Here is a 9,605-nt window from a genome sequence, read left to right as displayed (position 1 = left end):
TTAAATGAAACATTAGACCAAGTGGACCTACTTGATATCTTCAGGATTTTTCATCCAAATGCAGAAGAATGCATTTTATTCTCAAGTACACATGAAACATTCTCCAGGACAGACCATACCTGGGGGCACAAATCAAGCTTCAGTAAATTTAAGAAAATTGAAATTGTATCAAGTATCTTCTCTGACCACAGTTAAAAAAAAAAAAAAACAGTGAAAAGCACCAACTCATGGAAATTAAACAAAACATTGCTAAATAACAAAGAGTTTTTACTGAAGAAATAAAAAGGGAAATCAAAAGATTCCTAGAAAAAAATGACAATGAAAACACGATGACCCAAAGCCTATGCGACTCAGCAGAGGTGGTTCTAGGAGGGAGTTTGTAGTGATTCAATCATACCTCAAGAAGCAAGAGAAGCATTGAATAGACAGCCTAACTCTGTATCTAGAGAGGCTGGAGAAAGAAGAAGAAGAATAACAACAACAACAACAACAAAAAGTCAGCAGAAGGAAGAAGATCATAAGGATCAGAGCAGAAATAAATGAAAGGGAAATGAAGGAAACAATAGCAGGGATTGATGGAACTAGAGGCTGGCTCTTTGAGAATATTAACAAAATTGACAGACAACTGGCCAGACTCATCAAGAAAAAAAAAAAAAGGTAGAAAAATCAAATCAATAGAATTGGAAATGAAAAAGGAGAAGTTACAACAGACAACACAGATATACTAAGGATCATAGGAGAATATAATGAGCAACTATATGCTAACAAAATGGACAACCTAGAGGAAATGGACAAATACTTAGAAAAGATCAGCCTCCCCAGACTGAATGAGGAAGTAGAAACTATGAACAACCCAATCACAAACACTGAAACTGAAACAGTGATTAAAAAAAAAAAATCTGCCCAAAACAAAAGCCCAGGGATAGATGTCTTCAGAGGGGAATTCTATCAAAAATTCAGAAAAGAACTAAGGCTTATTTTTATGAAACTCTTCCAAAATATTGCAGAGGAAGGAACACTTCCAAACTCATCCTACAAGGCCACAATCACTCTGATACCAAAACCAGGAAAAGATAATATGAAAAAAGAAAATTACAGGCCAATATCACTGATGAACATAGATGCCAAGATCCTCAACAAAATTCTAGTAAACAGAATCCAACAACACATTTAAATGCTCATACAACATGATAAAATTCTAGCAAACAGAATCCAACAACACATTAAAATGCTCATGCAGAATAAAGTTTGGTTTATTCCAAGGATGCAAAGATTTGTCAATATATGCAAATCAATCAACGTGATACCCAATATCAACAAATTGAAATATAAAAAGCATATGGTCATCTCAATAGATGCAGATAAAGTCTTCGACAAAATCTAGCATCCACTTATGATAAGAGTGCTTCAAAAAATGGGTATAATAGGTACCAACCTCAACATAATAGAGGCCATATATGAAAAGCCCACAGCAAACATTATTCTCAATGGTGAAAAACTAATAGCTTTCTCTCTAAGATCAGGAGCAGGACAAGGGTGTCCACTCTCACCACTATTATTCAACATAGTTTTGGAAGTCTTAGCTACAGCAATTAGAGAAGAAAAAGAAATAAAATGAATCCAGATGGGAAAAGAAGTAAAACTCACTATTTGCAGATGACATGATACTATACATAGAAAACCCAAAAGAAACTATCAGAAAATTTCTAGAGCCAATCAGCGAATTCAGCAAAGTCAGAGGATACAAGGTCAATACACAGAAATCACTTGCACTCCTATATACTAACAATGAAAAATCAGAGAAATTAAAAAATCAATCCCTTTCACAATTGCAACAAAAATAATAAAACATCTAAGAATAAACCTACCTAAGGAAACAAAAGACCTGCATATGAAAAACTATAAGACACTGATGAAAGAAATCAAAAATGACATAAACAGATGGAGAGATATTCCATTTTCCTAGGTGGGAAGAATCAAAATTGTGAAAATGACTATACTACCAAAAGCAATCTACAGATTCAGTGCAATCCCTATCAAATTACCAGTGACATTTTTCACAGAACTAGAACAAAAAACTTCACAATTCACATGGAAACACAAAGACCCCGAATAGCCAAAGCAGTCTTGAGAAAGAAGAATGGAGCTGGAGGAATCCACCTTCCTGACTTCAGACTATACTACAAAGCTACAGTCATCAAGATAGCATGGTAATGGCACAAAAACAGAGATATAAACCAATGGAACAAGATAGAGAACCCAGAGATAAACCCCTGTACTTATGGGTACCTTATTTTCACAAAGGAGGCAAGAATATACAATCAGGCAAAGGCAGCCTCTTCAATAAGTGGTGCCTGGAAAACTGGACAGGTACATGCAAAAGAATGAAATTAGATCATTACTTAATGCCATACACAAAGATAAATTCAAAATGGATTAAAGATCTAAATGTAAGACCAAAAACTATAAAACTTTATGAGGAAAACAGACAGAACACTCCATGACATAAATCAAAGCAAGATCTTCTGTGACCCACCTCCTTGAGTAATGGAAATAAAAACAAAATTTAAAAAGTGGGACATAATTAAACTTAAAAGTTTTTGCACAAAAATGTAACTACAAACAAGGTGAAAAGAGAACACTCAGAATGGGAGAGAATACTAGCAAGGGAAACAATTGATGAAAAATTAATTTCCAAAATATACAAGAAGCTTATACAACTCAATACCATAAAAGCGAACAACCCAAACAAAAAGTGGGAAAGGGACCTGAAGACACATTTCTTCAAAGAAGACATATAGATGGCTAACAAGCACATACATGAAAACATGCTCAAACATCACTCATTATTAGAGAAATGCAAATCAAAACTACAATGAGGTACCACCTCACACCAGTCAGAATGGCCATCATCAAAAAGTCTACAAACAATAAATGCTGGAAAGGGTGTGGAGAATAGGGAACACATGCATTGCTGGTGTGAATGTAAACTGATACAGCCACTCTGGAAGGTGGTATGGAGACTCTTTAAAAAGCTATGAAAAAAACCACCGAAAGACCCAGCAATCTCACTCCTAGGCATATACCCTGAGGCAGTCAAACTGAAAAAGACACATGTACCTCAATGTTCACTGCAGCACTATTTACAACAGCTATAACATGGAAGCCACCTAGATGTCCATCAACAGATGAATGGATAAAGAAGCCATGGTGCATATTTACAATGGAATACTATTCAGCCATAAAAAGGAACACCATTGAATCTGTTCCAATGAGGTGGATGAAACTAGAGCTCATTTTTTTGGAGTGAAGTAAGTCAGAAAGAGAAATATAAATATTATATACTTACACATATATATAGAATCTGAAGAGATGGCACTGATGAATTTATTTTCAGGGTGGTAATGGAGAAATAGACATAGAGAACAGATATATGGACAAGGTGGGAGGAGAGGAGGAAAAAGGGGAGATGTATGGAGAGAGTAACATAGAATTTATAATGCCAAGTGTAAAACAGATAGCCAATAGGAATTTTCTGTAAGACTCAGGGAACTCAAACAGGAGCTCTGTGACAGTCTGAAGGGTGGGGTGGAAAGGGAGATAGGAGGGAAGTCTGGGAGGGAGGGGACATGAGTATACTTATGGCTGATTCTTATTGATGTATGAAAGAAAACGATAAAATTCTGTAAAACAGTTATCCTTCAGTTAAAACATTAAAAAAAAAAAAGAAAGAAAATGAGCCTACACACAACACTAAAGATAGACATCAAATGACAAGAGAAAGGAACAAAAGAGGAAAGTAAGAAAAAAAGAACTAGAAAAGCAAATCTAAAACAATTAATAATAATATGCATATTAATAACTACTTTCAATGTGAACAGATTACATGCTTCAATAAAAAAAAGAAAGAAAGAAAATAAATCAACCAAAAGAAAGAGATTTGCTGAGTGAATACAAAAACAAGACCCATATATATGTTCTCTATGAAGGACACACCTCAGATCTAGAGAAAAATATAGACTGAGGGTAAAGGGATGGAAAAATTGTATTCCATGCAAACAGAAATAAAAAAAAAACTGAGGTATCAATATATTATCAGACAAAAAGAACTTTAAAGACTGTTATAAGAGACAAGGAAGGACACTACAGAATGACCAAAGAATCAATCCAATAGATAGATATGGCAATTATAAATACATGTGCACTCAGCACAGCAGCACCTCAATGTATATGGGAAATGTTAACAGACAGAAGAAATTGACAGTAACACAATAATACTGGTTTTATTATTATGCTAAGTAATGCTTAGTTTTATAAGTTTAAACTCTACTTATTTCTATGGATAGATCATCCAGACAGAATCACAATAGGGAAACACAAGACTTAAATGAAACCTTAAACTAGATGGACTTCAGTTCAGTTCAGTTCAGTCACTCAGTCATGTCCGACTTTTTGTGACCCCATGAATTGCAGCACGCCAGGCCTCCCTGTCCATGGGATTTTCTAGGCAATAGTACTGGAGTGAGTTGACATTTCCTTCTCCATGGTATCTTCCCGACCCAGGGATCGAACCTGGATCTCCCTCATTGTAGACAGACGCTTTACCATCTAAGCCACCAATTCCTGGAGATGGACTTAACTGATACTTAAAGAACATTCTATCCAAGAGTAACAGAATATTTATTTTTCTCAATTTCATATGGAACATCTTCCAAGATAGATCACATTCTGTGCCAAAAAGCAAGTCTGAGAAAATTTAAAACACTGAAATAATAGCAAGTTACAAAATTAATAAATTATGTCAGAGGAAGGGAGTGAATTTTTTATAAAAATGTGTATTATTAAAACAGCAATAACTGATAACAATAAGCCAGCCACACTATTATGTCCACCATTTCTAAATTAGGATTTATTTTAGAATTTATTGTTATTTACTCATTGTTCTTTTTGTATTACAAGTTCTGCTTTGTTTTTTGAGGATTATATTTCATTCTTTCAGTAGTTCACTTATATAAATGAGATTATAGCCACAGAAATTTTCAGAAGAAGAGATTTATTGTAGAACTCTGCAATTATGAGAATCTGACTAAAATCAACATTGCTAAATTATGTTCTAACTCCCTAAAGGGAAAAATCTAGTAACACAGTCACTGATAGGAGAAACAAGACACTTCCTAACTAGCTATATTCGTTCTGGACCAATGAGATATTATCACTAATGAACTAGGAAGAGTTTTGACCAATGTATATTATTTAGTTTGTAAAATAATCCTACAGACATGATGAGATGAACAAAACAAGTGGAAAACTAGGCTAGTAGGAAAGCTTTTACGTTTCTCTTTAGTTTTTACTCTGAATAAAGTAAACTCTCAACTATTAGCTACACATTCATGTTTCAAATAGGCTTCTTTAGAAATGTGAATCCTGTTTTTCTTTTCACTTTCCCCAAGATATTCAAATGTTGTTTGTCTAAATTTATGAATGAGAATCTTCATGAAAAGGACATTTTGAACACTTATTATTTGAAGGTTATGGGTAAGTATGACCCCTTCTGTGTGAACACAAGGTAATGTTTTTCAAATTACACATTGGGAATAATCTCTAAGACTGTTTCACAATGTTTTGCATTTGTTTAAAATTGAAGTATATTTTATTTGTTTCCTTGCCAAAATTTCAAAATATCCCTTCCAGGCTCCTGTCCTGTTTTAAGATCCCGTTAGGACTGCTTTGATGTTTCTCAAATGAAGATTTTACACCCTAGAACACACGAGATTTTCAGAATTGGACTCTTTCCCAGAATGAAGAAGATTGTTGGAGGGAGAAGAATTTAAATTAAACTATATCCACTCCATCCTGAATTGTCATTCCTATCATTAATATTTTTAAAAAGTGCTAGCAAGGGCAATATTTTCAGCACTTAACCTGAATTACTAAAGCAAACATTGTAACTTACAACAATAAGAATATCATTCTTCTTAGCAATCTTTCTTTCCTAGTGACACACATTCTTCTCTTAATTTACAGGGAATGCTAAGTGTTTCATATTGCAATTAGTGGACAAAATAACTCAGAACTACAACTAAAACTCTATATTTATTTACCTCATTTGCCATATTATTAATAACTAAAATATCAATAGCCATATCCTATGTACAATTTTCTCTGTAATTTTAGAAAATACTCAGTTACTCACCAAAAATATTAAGAAATGTTTTAATTAGATTTTGCAGTGAATGTGACTGGCTTCAGTATTCATTGAAGGTGAGGTTTTGTTAACGATTTCAGAAAAGTATTAGTTGCTTTTGTGATATGTACCACGGCCCCAGTAATATATATGAAGTGTTCCTACTTAGAATAAAAGAATTTGCATTTTAGGTTCTGATCTCCAGTAGCAAGTGTTATACTGCCCTCTGCAGTTCTCACAGCCAGATCACATTTTCTTAGTTTGAAACAAGTGAAAACATTATTTATTTGAGAAATCAAATGTAAACTGGGTACAGAGAAATTCCATTTTACTGCCCATTTTCAGCTTTATTTCTCACCAAAATTCTCCACATACATTCTTGGTACCCTGAATGTTCCCAGCACTTCTGTTCGTTGTACCTCTGCTTGTGGTTTCTTCCTCACCAACTGACCTGGCTCTTGGCACCAACTCAGCCCCCATCAACACATGGGACACTCTTCCTCTCTGGGTGCTTACATGTCCAAATTTCACTTTACTCATAAAGACTCAAGTTATTGTATTAGGGCCCACCCTAAACTAGAAAAACCTCATCTTGATTATATCTGTAAAGACATAATTTCCAAATAAGATCAAGTGCAGAAGTACCAAATGGTAGGGCTTTCTTTATAGGAAACACAAGTCAACTCACAGCAATGGATGCTGGGTTGTCTTCTCTGTTTAAAGTATACCTCCTATAATTATCTCTTCTTTTGTATCCTCATTTTTATTTCTTTTTAGTACCCAGTCTCACTTAAAGTGCTTACATATAACATTGTGTAAGTTTAAGGTGTACAATGTGATGGTTTGTTGCACATATATATATTATAAAATGATCATGACATGTTAGTTAACTCCATCACATCATATAATCGCTTTTTCTTTTTTGTGCTGAGAACATTATAGGTCTACTATGTTAGCAGCTTTTAAATGTATAAGATGGTACTGCTAACTACAGTTACTGCACTATTAGATTCCCAGAACTTATTCATCTTATAATTGGAAGTTTGTACTGTCTAACATCACCATGTTTCCTACACTCTGCAGCTCTTAAATGTATAAGATGGTACTGCTAACTACAGTTACTGCACTATTAAATTCCCAGAACCTATTCATCTTATAATTGGAAGTTTGTACTGTCTAACATCACCACGTTTCCTACACTCTGCAGCTCTTTTCACAACCACCATTTTACTATGTGACTCTATTATTTCAATTTCTTTTATTTATCACAAATAAGTTAGACCACATAATGTTTCTCTGTCTGAGTTATTTCACTTATTTTAATGCCCTCAAGTTTCATCCATCTGGTCACAGATGAAAGTTGTTTTTTTTTTAAATCATGGCTGATTTATATACAATTTTATATCACATTTTTTCTGTCCATTTATTTGTAGATAGACATTTAGGTTGCTTCCATATACTTGAGACTTCCCTGGTGGCTCAGAAGGTAAAGTGTCTGCCTACAATGCAGGAGACCTGGGTTCAATCCCTGGGTTGGGAAGATCTCCAGGAGAAGGAAATGGTAACCCACTCCAGTATTCTTGCCTGGAAAGTCCCATGGAAGCAGGAGCCTGGTAGGCTACAGTCCATGGGGTCGCAAAGAGTCAGACATGACTGAGCAACTTCATTTCCACTTTCACTTAACTTTCACATATACTTCAGTTCAGTCGCTCAGTCATGTCTGACTCTTTGCGACCCCATGAACTGCAGCACGCCAGGCCTCCCTGTCCATCACCAACTCCCGGAGTTCATTCAGACTCACATCCATCCAGTCCGTGATGGCATCCAGCCATCTCATCCTCTGTCGTTCCCTTCTCCTCCTGCCCCCAACCCCACAGCATCAGAGTCTTTTCCAATGAGTCAACTCTTCCCATAAGGTGGCCAAAGTATTGGAGTTTCAGCTTTAGCATCAGTCCTTCCAAAGAACACCCAGGACTGATCTCCTTTAGGATGGACTGGTTGCATCTCCTTGCAGTCCATGGGACTCTCAAGAGTCTTCTCCAACACCACAGTTCAAAAGCATCAATCCATTGGCACTCGGCTTTCTTCACATTCCAACTTTCACATCCATACATGACCACTGGAAAAACCATAACCTTGACTAGACAGACCTTTGTTGGCAAAGTAATCTCTCTGGTTTTGAATATGCTATCTAGATTGGTCATAGAGTAAACATCTTAATTTCATGGCTGCAATCATCATCTGCAGTGATTTTGGAGCCTGGCTTCCCTGGTAGCTTAGAGGTTAAAGCATCTGCCTGCAATGCAGAAGACCCAGGTTCAATCCCTGGGTTGGGAAGTTCCCCTGGAGAAGGAAATGGAAACCCACTCTAGGATTCTTGCCTGGAGAATCCCATGGACAGAGGAGCCTGGTGGGCTAAAGTCCACGGACTTGCAAAGAGTCGGACATGACTGAACGACTTCACTTTCACTTTCTTTCCCAAAATAAAGTCAGCCACTGTTTCCACTGTGCCCCCATCTATTTCCCATGAAGTGATGGGGCCAGATGCCATGATCTTAGTTTTCTGAATGTGGAGCTTTAAGCCAACTTTTCCACTCTCCTCTTTCACTTTCATCAAGAGGCTCTTTAGTTCTTCTTCACTTTCTGCCATAAGAGTGGTGTCATCTGCATATCTGAGGTTATTGATAGTTCTCCGGCAATCTTGATTCCAGCTTGTGCTTCTTCCAGACTAGCGTTTCTCATGATGTACTCTGCACATAAGTTAAATAGGCAGGGTGAAAATATACAGCGTTGACGTACTCCTTTTCCTATTTGGAACCAGTCTGTTGTTCCATGTCCAGTTCTGACTGTTGCTTCTTGACCTGCATATAGGTTTCTCAAGAAGCAGGTCAGGTGGTCTGGTATTCCCATCTCTTTCAGAATTTCCCACAATTTATTGTGATCCACACAGTCAATGGCTTTAGCATACTCAATAAAACAAAAATAGATGTTTTTCTGGAACTCTCTTGCTTTATCAATGATCCAGCGGATGTTGGCAATTTGATCTCTGGTTCCTCTGCCTTTTCTAAAACCAGCTTGAACATCTGGAAGTTCACGTGTGATCACTCACCTAGAGCCAGACATCCTGGAATGTGAAGTCAAGTGGGCCTTAGAAAGCTTCATTACGAACAAAGGTAGTGGAGGTGGCAGAATTCCAGTTGAGCTATTTCAAATCCTGGAAGATAATGCTGTGAAAGAGCTGCACTCAATATGCCAGCAAATCTGGAAAACTCAGCAGTGGCCACAGGACTGGAAAAGGTCAATTTGCATTCTAATCCCAAAAAAAGGCAATACCAAAGAATGGTCAAACTGCCTCACAATTTCACTCATCTCACATATACTTGGCTATTGTAAAAATGAAATAAAAAATACTTCACTTAAC

General features: G+C 36.3%; 1 non-coding gene across 1 annotated transcript; it reads left to right on the top strand.

Moving 5' to 3' along the window:
• Positions 1-8,449: 8,449 nt before the first annotated feature.
• Positions 8,450-8,521, top strand: TRNAC-GCA. Its single transcript has one exon. It is a non-coding gene; the product is annotated as a tRNA-Cys (tRNA).
• Positions 8,522-9,605: the final 1,084 nt, after the last annotated feature.

Source organism: Oryx dammah, unplaced genomic scaffold (assembly GCF_014754425.2).
Source record: "Oryx dammah isolate SB20612 unplaced genomic scaffold, SCBI_Odam_1.1 HiC_scaffold_23, whole genome shotgun sequence".
NCBI lineage: Eukaryota > Metazoa > Chordata > Mammalia > Artiodactyla > Bovidae > Oryx > Oryx dammah.
The sequence above is the reverse complement of the archived record's forward strand: the minus strand, read 5'-3'. Positions and strand labels throughout refer to the sequence as shown.